The sequence below is a fragment of the Ctenopharyngodon idella genome, chromosome 6, assembly GCF_019924925.1.
Source record: "Ctenopharyngodon idella isolate HZGC_01 chromosome 6, HZGC01, whole genome shotgun sequence".
Classification (NCBI taxonomy): domain Eukaryota; kingdom Metazoa; phylum Chordata; class Actinopteri; order Cypriniformes; family Xenocyprididae; genus Ctenopharyngodon; species Ctenopharyngodon idella.
In genome coordinates this window covers 23,001,853-23,015,115 of record NC_067225.1, presented here as the reverse complement: position 1 = coordinate 23,015,115, position 13,263 = coordinate 23,001,853, and positions in this window count along the sequence as shown.

The window sequence follows — 13,263 nt, the reverse complement described above, 5'->3', positions numbered from 1 at the left end:
CACTTTGAAGTCAACAAGCACCACACATGTAATTGGAGGATAAATAGTAAAAGACATAACTAATGAGCCGATCTAACAACACCATCAATAATGCTACAAGGACAGCTTGAACTGAGAAGTAATTATTTCTCTACAGTATTTATCAGGCTTAAATTTATTTCTACGATTGGCATGATGCGATAATTACGTTACTAGTCCTGACAAGACTAATTCGCTGTCTCTTAATTTCCTGAGCAATGTGATTTTTAGGGTATGCTGAAAGAAAATATTAAGTGAAAAATATTTATTCAGGTTGGCAAATATTTCTAAATTCTTGATGGCAATTTTGCCTTTTTATATGTACAGTTTTACTGATAAATGACATTCAGTGGGAGTCTGGTCAAGGCATAAAACTGTCAGAAAGCATATTAATGCCTTTTTGTTTGTCACTATATTTCAATGCCTGTTTTCCACAATCTTCCCACAAAGCAAATATTCTGTATCAAATGAAAAGCACCTCAACTACTTTATTTACTGACTCAAAGGAAATCCATTTAGCAAAATGTACACACAGGAAGTACAACACCATTAACCCAGGTATTCTGTGATGCAGGTTGTGCTCAGAGCCATTAACATATTACTGTCCATATATCTCAAGTATGGGAACCACTGACATTTCCATTTAAGCTATACATAGTGCATGCAAAATGTCATCCCTAATCTCTTAAAGAGTCAGGGGTGTAAAGTTCATTCTGTAATGTTTATTTATAAATACTGTTTAATGTTCATACAGTTTATTTAATGTTCATATAGTTCGGGAGCTGTATGTGTTACAGGTAATAGAATGAATTGAGCAAAGCTGAGGTTGCACCTCTTGTGTGACCTAATGTTCTTTTCCTTCATCCACATTCATGTTTGATCTTGACAGGCTCCTTTCATGCTCTGCTTTTCAATTTTCACATATCTAAAAGAGAAGATTGTTTGATTCGCGCCCACAAGCCTATCACAACGATGTTGGCTGATCATTGACAATGTCATGATTTTATCAGGATTTTTCCATTAACATAAAATGCTAAATATATTTAGTCGCGACCAGCTTTTAAACTATTTTGCAACTAATTTGCAACATTTTCACAGTAAGGTTGGTGGTGGCAGCGAATCCTAATAATTCTTTTTCTGACCTGAGATGATAAAATTAGCAATTCCCACAGTTTCATTATTATATATAATTTCAGAACTATGACTAGTAAGTGAACTGTTACCAGACCAGACCAGTGTTAGCTGCCACTGTTAGCTACTAGTAACAATCGGTTGTGGTCATAAGTTTATTATAAGGACCATAAAAATTACATTTTGTTTTTATTTAATACTGTCGAAACAGATGTTTACATATAGTCCACAGGACAAAATAATAACACAAATTTTACACAAATGAACCAGTTCAAAAGTTCACATACGCTTGATTCTTAATACAATGTTGTTACCTGGATGATCAACAACTGTTTTGTTCATGTTTGTTCTGAGCAGTTAAACTGTCCACTGCCTTTAAGTCAACATGAAATAGAAATGTACCCTATTTTCATCCTATCTATTTTCTAAATTCATCTTATTGATCTTAGTGTGAACTATTCATCCATCATCCATATTTTTCTTTTTTGACCTGGTAATTTTCAAAATGTCATAACTTCATAATGTCATAATCTTCCCCTTGCCCTTTCTTACAATTAACCACAATCTGCCTCCGTCCAATCAATCCGATCGAACAAAGTCCCCTGGTTGCTAATCCTGTTATGTCACAACTATAAGAAAAATAGGTACTGCACATTATTTGGTTTTCCTATGACTTCAATTTTACATGCTGTGCCAAATGCTTCAAATGCTTTATATTTAAATGCTTTATATATGCAATGTACCTGTATAAAAAGTGTAATCTAAAATTTCAGTTACACATTCTAACCATCACAGAGCCAAAAACCAGCTTAAAAGCTTACCTTTGAGCAATTTGAAAAAATGAAGGCTTAAATTATGAGTCATGCTAGGACAGACAAAATGTTGTGATAATGAATAGCCATTTCATCCCTAAAGATTTATTGTGCTTTCATATTTTAATTTACAAAGTTTCTTTCAATAATTGTCTTATTTCACTTAAATCAGTAATAACAATCTCTTCTCATTTATAGGCGCAGGTACAAAATAATGAAAAGTAACTTTGGCCAGTATGCATCACATTGAAATTTTATAGGTGTAATTACTGGATGATGACACATTTCGTTCCTCAGAGTGTCTTTGTGAAGATGTGCCAGTTCATATGCAGCTTTGGCCATGTAGGGTCATTCAGATAGATCAAGTGGAAAATGACTCTGTTAAACTTTGAGCCATTCATTTGGTTTAAGAAAGCAGTTGGCTTTAGAGATTATACATTCTCAAATTGTCTAAATAGTAAATGATTGTGGTTATGTAGAACAAAAGGTGTGATTTATGAATGTTTGTTGTATTTACACACAATGTATGAGTAATTTTTCTCTTTTACTTGACCCTCTTTTTGTAATCCATTACACAGTGCAGACTAACACAGTGTAGCTATAAAAAAGCTTTGTTTATTCTAATAACCTCTTAAAGATTCTGTTTTTATATTGGACTTTGCCCAAAGCCATTGGTAACATACAATCAAACCAGGGGCTTTGGTGCCATTTTTTGTTTGTTTGTTTTTGAGTGCAGTTTTCGTCATTGTCAATGCTAATCTTTTCTCCTTTTATTAAATTTTTCGCGCACCAATCATAATAGTGTTCAAGAGCATGTCTGCCAAATCATGCTAAACTATATTTCCAATGGACAAAAGCAGAAAACAAAAACAGCTCAGAGCTTCACAATCAATAAGGTCCTGTTGTGTTCATGGAATCTCTCATCCTCAGTTTTTCTTTCATTTGTGCTGGTGCCACTGCACATAATAGACTCGTGTCTTGTATCAATCTTTCAGAAAGACAATTAAGGTAATTGTTTGACTGTTTCAGTTGTTATATCTTTGCTAATTGGAAATTATTCCTCTGCTGCTTGTTCATGTACTTCTAGATATGATGGATGCAAACTGTTATTTGTACTAAATTAATGTCTTATGAAACCATAAGAATAACCATGGAAATCCTTCTTTAATCCTTGCAATGAAGAGACGGGAAATGTAACTGCTGAAGTGCTAACATATCCTTTTAATTCCTCAATTATGTCTGTTAAAATAATAAAATAATTTTGGCTCTCCAGCAGGTTCAGCTCTGGAATGAGTGAAATCAGTCGCATGCATCACAGGAGCATCTGTTGAGTCAGAGACAGAAGGTTCATCAAGGTAACATTCAGTTCTGACAGGAACAAGATTCACTCCTACAGTGTTTTACTCTGACGCACACTAGAATGAAGATTACTTGTGATTCAGTGGAACACAATGCTGAATTACTTTATTTTCCTGTGTGAGGGACAGTATTGTCAAATGCATCAGTGCACAGAGATGGACCACTTTCTTGTACACTAAAAGCTGAACTTGAACATAACACTCAGGCTTTGAGTTTCAGGCATGAAAAGGATGCTTTTTTAATTTTCTTCTTTACTGGGATGCATTATTTTCTTTTAAGAAGCAAAAACAAGACATTTTCTTTTGTATTAAAGTGTTGTTACAGAATTATTCCAACATGTTCTCCAATCCAGTCCGTTCTCCTCTGGGTCATGTATCCTTCAGCAGCCAGTATATAAATTAAAGTCTATGGGTGGTCGAGCTTTCTCTGTTTCAGCTCCATGTTTGTGGAATGCATTACCATCTGTGATTAGAGACTCTCCAACACTGGACTGCTTTAAGAATTCTTTAAAGACTCATCTTCATAGAGCTGCTTATTGTAGTTGACTGTGATTTGTTTTATTGTACTGTCAGTTTTGTTATTTTATAATTGTGATGTAGCGCTTTGAATTTAAAAATAGCGCATTAGAAATAAAATGTATTATTATTATTACTTGAATATTCTCTGTGCATGCTATAGTAACTATAAATTGAAGTATAGTCTAGTTGTGAAATTTCTTTTTTATTTCCTTGATCACTTCTGTTGAAATTTGTTTAGTTGGGAATTCATGGAGCCTCTTTTAGTTCTTTAGACAGGCACCTGGTCTATTGTCTGCCCATGTACAAGGTGACACTGACTTTCAGATGAATCAGTTAGAGAACATAAACTTCTAGGGCTTCTTGGAACATGCAGTTCCCTCACCCCCCAAACAAACCAGAAACACACAGGCTATGATTCATAAATCAGGTGACATTCTTGCAAGACCAAAATGGAGTTATATTTCATCTATGAAAGTGGAAATAGGTGTGATGATTATATATAATACATATAAAAAATACATATATATATGAAAAAACAAGAAAAACATCAAAGTTTTCTAAAAATAGCATGACCAAAACACACAGCGCAGCACAAAGCAGAGCTTGGATCAGCGCAATTTAGAATGAACTTTAACCTCCATCTGAGAAAAGCCTCTCTTTGAAAGCCCTAATAGGATATTATCTTGTTTTCCTGCTGAGATGCAATTTCAAACCCACTCCACTCATTATGTTAACACTCAGTTATCCGAGGATGTCTTTTACAAACTCATGGTGTGTTTCATGAATGGGACAATTCATTCATTAAATGACAAATCAAACCCCAGTCTTTTTGAAATTGCAGGCCTTTGTGAGCATGTGTGTGTGTGTGTATGTATGTATGTATGTATGTATGTATGTATGTGTGAGTATATATATATATATATATATATATATATATATATGTGTGTACAGTATATAGTATTGTAAATATATATATGCATGTTATTACAGATGTAATTCATCTCTGTAATTACATCTGTCTCTTGACCAGTCCCTAACCTACCAGTATTCCACCTCAATAGCAGAAAAAGTGTTTGTATTACAACATGAACTCAGTAAGTGCATTGTACCTAACCATTTTTATAAGTACATTAGTAGTTAAAGACACCTATTATAAAATGTAACAAAAATGAAGAATGATGCTTTAATATTACAGTACAAGTTTTCTTTTGCAACACATATAATTTAATTTTTGTTTACTTGCAATTAGTTAGTATTATCAGTGTGTTTCCTCTGAATTCTCACTTAGGAGGTTTTGAGAAAGTTTTCAGTTCATTACACCATTAAAATCTTTTGAAAAGATCGATTAAGGGAAATCCAATTTTTCATAATATGAAAGAGTGTACAGTATAATTTACTTGTGTATAATACATTTGCGGAACAAAGGGTAGAAGAATTTCTGTCTTTCTCTATACAAGATTCAGTGATACGATTATTGTAGATGTAGCTCTAAAATGAGTTAATAGGTTTTCCTCAAGACTCAGTATCCTGGGAAAGCCATAAGCAGCACTTTCAGTGCACGGTCATAAATCAAAAAGCTGCACCACAGCACCATACAATGGCAGCTCTTATCTATAGACTTTGACTCAGCAACATGCACTGAATTTGCCTGAGCAAAGGACCGTCCAGCCTGAATTATAGGGTCTTCACTCATTTAGACAGACCTCCACAGGTCAGGCAGAAATGTACTTGAGTAGCTCAACATAAACCATCTCCCTCTTTCTTTCTTTCTTTCTTAATATACAGAAGGAAAAAAACACTTTTCATTCTCAAAATCATTTTTCAGACTTTATTTTCTCAGGCATAAATTTATTATGTGAACCATTTCATCACTCTAGCTTAATTGTGACTGAAAAAAATGTTGGCCTTGCCTATATGACGATGATAAATGGACAAACATGATCAACCATCAAACCTTGAAAAACTGTTGAAAAACATGTTAAAGTAAAAAAAAAAGATGAAAAAAATAGTTTTCTGTAAAATTACTGTATGTTTGTTTTAAAATTGTTTTAATGGTATTAAGAGAATATGGTTCACCATTTCAGATGCTTAATAAATCAATGTAGAACTGATTATGGTGAGGAGGTGTGTCCGTTTGCACTGATCAATCTGAAAAAGGAATGATGATAAATGACTCCCAGATCCATGTTTGACAGGTTTACAGATATACACTTCAAACTGAATTTGAACATACCTAAAGTCCTTTAAATTACTGCAACATTAGCAGCCTTTTATACTGCTTTATGTATTCCCATATTGTCAGTTTTATGTGCAATCTGATATTTATTATTAGCTGCTACTTTAGAATACAGACCACTTAATAATTATGCGAAGCACTAAATGTACAACCTAATCAATTCTGAATATGCTTTTAGAGCAGTATTCTGGCCAACACAGCCAGTTATTTAAAATATAGATTTAATGTACCACACTCTACAGCTGCAACTGCAGGAATGCTTAGCTCTCTGCTGTGGTTATTCAGCCTATATTTCACCTCTGCAGAGGTCAGACCAATCCGCAGTAGCTGAAAATGTGAGGTGTTTACAAAACACTATAATACGGGTCTCTTATCTTAGCAGACAGAGGGGAGAAAATGTATAGATTTATAACTCTTAATGCAGGCAACATAAACTATGAAATAAGCGCTCTGCTGCACATAGAGTTAGAACTTGTCCTTTATTCGCCTTTCAAACAATTACTGTGTGATTTCTGCACTACTAGTGTCACCGAAAGGAATTGCTAAATTGCTAAACAGGTATTCCAAACACTCTTCTCTCTGCTTTTGGTCAAACAAACTGCTCCTCCCCAAACTCACTCCATTGATTTAGCCATGGTTGAAATTCAGATTGAAATGAGTCTGTATCATTAAGCCTATGGAGTAAAAGTTAGATAAACATTGTGCAATTGTGAGACCAAAATTAACACTAGTGACATATAAAGTTGCAATTTGGAGATATACAATTGCAATTACCTTTTATATATTTATTTTTTTACTCAGAGGCAGAAAATGATAACGCATACTCATTAGTTTATACGTTAAACTTTGTCTTCACTGTTTTGAGCAGTCCTATATTAAAATAAAATGACTCCTGACAGAGTCAAATAGCAAAGTCAATCGAGAGACCATCTGACAGTTTACATTCTCATTTATCAACTACATTGTTTTCCACAGCTTCAGGATGAAGCTGACCAGCACTTGCTCTAGGGATCAAGATCTCTATACTTCTCGACACAAAATCAATTCCTGTGGTACTCTTTCTTCCTCAAAAAAAGACTAAAGCTAAAAGAAATAATTATGCCACTGAGTGCACAGTGATAATAGAAAATAAAACTTTTTTTACACAACAAAGAAAGCACATTTCACAACAATTCTCACATAGTTTTTGAAAGGACATGAACCATATTGCATCTGTGCTGGATTCTAATGTGAATTTCCCAAGTGTTCCAGCTTTTGAAGCACATTTCCAATTTTTTGGAGTACATGCTGAGGAACTAATTTGCCATGGAAACAACCTCAACCTTTGAAGAGCTGGGTGCTGTGATGTGCAAATGAAAAAAGAGTCATGATTTACACGAATGCCAATTTGTAGTAATTGCTTACACTGTGTAATTATTCCTAGAGAGGTTTTAGAAATAGCCTCACCTCAAGGAGCCAATGAGACCCAAAGGTGATGAGTCTTTCTATGAAGTTATTTTCTCAGCTCTTCTGAAACACTTTAATACTCCTTGGATACATTTAGAATAACAATGATGTTATTTAAGCTTCCAGGATCCTTTATTTCATCATGGATTGCAACATGATGGTACATAAAACAAGAATTTAGTATGTATTCTAAAACACATGCAGACATATGTATTTATATATTGAACATGCCCCCATGAGCATGAACAGATTCATGTTTACATAAGCTCCAGCTATTGTAATTTCATTATATACAGCCTTTTATCCCACACAAAAGGTGATAGCCACACGTCACAGCAGTTTAAAGTGAGCACACTTATTTATTGACTACTATGTATTTTTATCACTAGAAAAGAGTGCTGATTGATATAGGTAAAATGAGAAATGCCTTGTCCCAGAGGACACTGCGTACATATTTATAATGTTTCTCTTTAAGTGAACATATAAATATTAATGATGAATATTCATTCAGCTTTCCACTGCAGAGTGAGAAATAAAAGGACTGTCAGCTTTGCAGAAATTTTATGAGTTATACCATCACTCAATAGCTCAGTCTTGAGGCCATGTGGTAATTCAGTAGTGCGTGCAGCTAACTATTGCGAAGGAGATTTTTCCCCTGTGAAATACTGTATTTCAATAATGCTGTATTTTAAGTGCCATTCTAGGGTAGTACATCTTTTATACAATGATGGATTTGCTTATATGACACTATCTTTCGCTGTGACCCAGAATTTTTTTATGATATAGTTTTATGAATAGTTTTATGATACTTTTGTAGTTGCTTTTACCTCATTTTGGAACTTGAAAGCCTCATTCCACATCCACTTTCATCAAAGAAATAAAGTACGATATTCACCTTTAGTGAAAGTCACACAGGTTTGAAATTACATCAGATAGGGGTTATGTGCAATCTAACTTCCGTATTCTGTAAAACAGATCAGATCGCTTCCGATTTAGGTCTTTTGTATGTGCTTCATGAAAAAAAAATTGCTGTTTTATTCAAGATAACTTAAAAGGAGCGAGCAAAGATGAGCATAACTGATGTCCCCTGCATATGCAGATTGATATTTAAAAGCTTTTTTCATTTTTCTTCTTCACGCTAAAGTTTAGATATTTAATAGAATAAAACGCCTATAACAATGTGAACTAGGTAGTTTTGCTGATTACCTTAAAAGTCCATAGATATGCCGTCAGTTCATACTGCTGTTAACACTTTCTCTGATAAGCGGATACAATGAGACCAGTCTTCCGGTTTGGTCATGTGACGTATGACATACACTATATTGCCAAAAGTTTTGGGACTGCCTTTACGTGCACATGAACTTTAATGACATCCCATTCTTAATCCATAGGGTTTAATACGGAGTTGGCCCACCCTTTGCAGCTATAACAGCCTCAACTCTTCTGGGAACGCTTTCCACAAGGTTTAGGATTTTTTTTTTAATTGTCCAAAATGTCTTGGTATGCTGAAGCATTAAGAGTTCCTTTCACTGGAACTAAGGGGCCAAGCCCAACCCCTGAAAAACAACCCCACACCATAATCCCCCCCTCCACCAAACTTTACACTTGGCACAATGCAGTCAGGCAAGTACCGTTCTCCTGGCAACCACCAAACCCAGACTCGTCCATCGGATTGCCAGACAGAGAAGCGTGATTTGTCACTCCAGAGAGCACGTCTCTAGGGTCCAGTGGCGGCGTGCTTTACACCACTGCATCCAACGCTTTGCATTGTACTTGGTGATGTAAGGCTTGAATACAGCTGCTCGGCCATGGAAACCCATTCCATGAAGCTCTATACACACTGTTCTTGAGCTAATCTGAAGGCCACACGAAGTTTGGAGGTCTGTAGCTATTGACTCTGCAGAAAGTTATTGCAGACTTATTGCACAGGTGGCAACCTATCACGGTACCACGCTTGAATTCACTGAGCTCCTGAGAGCGACCCATTCTTTCACAAATGTTTGTAGAAGCAGTCTGCATGCCTAGGTGCTTGATTTTATACACCTGTGGCCATGGAAGTGGAACACCTGAATTCAATGATTTGGAGGGGTGTCCCAATACTTTTGGCAATATAGTGTATATCAGATTGAGTAGGGGCTATGTATAAATTCAGAAAGCCTTGTTATTAGTGACACCAGTGGCCATTAAGTGAACTGCAGTCAGCAACTTGAAAATGAACAAAAGTCATGGATTTGGAATGACATGAGGGTGAGTAATTAATGGCAGAATTTTCATTCTATGGTGAACTAACCCTTTAAATTATCATAGCTTTTATCATATGCTTCTTATATTGTTTTTGAGATTGCTGCGGTTGATATACCCAGTAATTCTGCTGTATCTTTCCAGACAGAACAGTAAAGTATAATCGACCAACAGCTAATGGCATTACTCTGTGACCTTTGTCACATCTAAAAACTAACACTGAGATTGGCAGTCAGGTTTTGGAGGATGGGCTAATATAGTGATCCAGAAAATCCTTTCAATTAATGCTCCACAGACTCAAGCTTTAGTGTAGTATTATTAGGTTACGTTCATATAGCTTAGTGTTTAGGATGAACAACCGTATTTCATCTAGCCTAGATCAAAAGTGATTCTAACTGTTGCTACTAACTGTATGAACCAATAATCCGAAAATAAATACGCTTTTTTTAAACACTAAAGTAAATATCATGAGTGATTGCCACGTAGCCTACATAACCAGCGACACAAGCTCATCCGTCAAATCTTAATTATTGGACAACGACTCTGCACCACAAAACCGATGGGAGCAGCTCTGAACAGCGATTGAGTGTAAAGGATGACACAGTTCATATAGCCTAATTTGTCTCAGACCCTGTAAGTTACCTAACTTGTTTCGTTCCATTGACACAGCACATGGTTTACCAAAAATGTGGTTGTGAGTTCTGAGAATTTAATAACGTCAGTTTCCTTTTAAAATGCGGTTGTCATGCTCATTAATAATTAACTCTGTGTGAACGTAACCTTTTAGCACTTTAAAACACAACTGACAGTTAATATTGTATTCACTATTAAAATATGGCTAAATATGTTTGTGGAACCAAATGTGCTTGTTGAACTCTTAAAGGGTTAGTTCACCCAAAAATGAAAATTGTGTCAGTGCTTACCCTCATGTTGTTCCAACTGTGTAAGACTTTCGTTCATCTTCGGAACACAAATGAAGATATTTTTGATGAAATCTGAGAGCTTTCTATCCCTTTATTGACAGTTACGCAACTGACACTTTGACGCTTCAAAAGGTTCATAAAGAGATTAAAACTAATCCATATGAATTGAGCAGTTTAGTCCAAATTTTATGAAGAGACATGATCGCTTTATATGATGAACAGATTTAATTTAGGCTTTTATTCACATCAACTCACACATCAGTTGTGGTAAACGGAAGCTCAAGCATGTTTGCTTGATGTGTGCGAGAACCAGTGATGTTCATTCTTGTGTTACGCAGAACATTTGCGCTTTTGTTCTTGCGCGTCAAGCATGTTCGGTTGAGCTTCTGTTTATGTTCGCTGGTCAATGTTTATGAATAAAAGCCTGTTAAATTTGTTCATCATATAAAGCGATTGTGTTTCTTCAGAAAATTTGGATTAAACCATTAAATTCATATGGATTAGTTGTACAATCTCTTTATGAATTTTCTGAAGCATCAAAGTGTCAGTTGCGTAGCTGTCAATGGAGGAACAGAAAGCTCTCAGATTTCATCAGAAAGATCTTCATTTGTGTTCCAAAGATGAACGAAAGTCTTACGGGTGAGTAATGACAGAATTTTTTAGGTGAATTATCCCTTTAATAAAACTGGTCATGAATACTAATCATATTTAGACATGAGTGCTTTGACAGGCTTATAAGAGAAATCTGAATGAGACAAATGCAGCTAACAAAATACTTATTGTGTCTAGATATCGCCCTATGAATCAACCACTCTGCGGGATATAAATAGATGACAGTGCGAGTTAGCAGAGCCAGAGTATTCTGTCACAGAAAGTTTTTGCCGTCCAAATATGGTAACAGTGAAGGCGTTAAATAACAGCACATTTTTACTCTTTTGTTTCATAATTGTTTCACAACATTTCCCAAAAATTCTACAATATATACAAATAAAATGTCATATATAAGTTATATAAACACTGTAATCGACTGTTTGAGCTAAAGAATAAACACAGATAATCAAGCTGTCATAAAGTTATTTCTAGATGATTTCTCTAAGGGAGTGGACTACATTAGAGTACATAATCTTCTACTGAGGGACCCTTAGAATTGCGGTTGTCTCGAATCGAGCTTATGTCTCTCTATCTAGATCTCAATAGATTAATTTGTGCTGAATATCCTACTGAATTATTTATGAAGTCAGCAGACTGGATCTAAACAGCTCGATAGCACACAGCACAAGCAGCTCACTGCAATCCTTCATCATATTGGACTACTGTTTGTTTGATTGTGATTATGTTTGATTCAATTATGGCTTGCACTATATTTTCTGCCCATTATACATTGACCTTATCTGACACAACTATCTCCTAATTAGTTTATGATGTTTAAGATATTTAAAATGGTGCTTTGACTAATAATGCTGACAGTGTATAGCTATTATAGCCGGCTGAATATCATCTATGCTGCACTCAAGTTCAACATTATTCCAGCCATCTGGTGTATTCCTGGCTCATCCCGCTACTAGAACATTTATATAAATTATTCTATGATGGTTTCTGTTGCAGTGGAGGCCGTGGATGGTATATCCTGAAGGTCTCCTCAAGCACTAATTTATTTACGCAGGGCTCTGAGCTCATAACATCAGCACCATCTGTCTCTAGAGCTGGAGAGGAAGTATAATCACCTGCTGGATTTTGTTAAATGCAGATATGTACGTGACAACAAACAACTGGTCTGAATAATCAACAATTAACAAACCATATGGTGTTTTTAAGTGACAGTTATTATGACAGTATTTATGTATAATTCAGCTGACACAAAACCACTACCCGTTCATCTAGTCTGCATGCTTAATCAGTATGCAGTTGATGTTTGGCTCTTGGATGCAAATGACAGAGCTCCACCTCTATTATAGTAATATCAGGATTTGAAGCAAGTTAGATTGCCAAGAAGTTCTTTCATTTAGACCCTGGAGGACCTAAGCCATCAATCCAATGAGTTTTTCCTGGTAATGCTCTGGACATTCAGTTGCATATGATGAGTCCAGCCATCTGTGCTGACTCATTTGGATTCACTTCCAAGGGTCTATACAATGGACTTCTTTGAAGACAGTGTATTTGACATCTGAAGAGATGTGTATTGCTTTTTTCTGCTCTGTAATGCATCATCCTGCATCTATTAGTTTTACTGGGGGCATAACCAACAAATGATTTTAGTTTAACTTTTAACCTCAGTGCTTTGTTGAGTTCAAACTTGTGACATATTGTACTATTACATTTGAAAAACGTCAGAGCAATTATTGATCATTTCAGGTCCACAAACCATTAAAATCAAAACCTTTTCAAAAATAAAATGGCTTTGAGAATTATGGTTGACAGGTATACAGCTTTTGTTACGCTAGATGATTTTAAAAGGTATAGTACGTGAAAGTAATCTGAAAGTGGTGGTATATTTCGTGATATTGATTGAATTTAAAGATGTGAACAGATCCTATAGATTTTAGATCCAGCTTATATTAGATTCATGGATCTTTTCATTC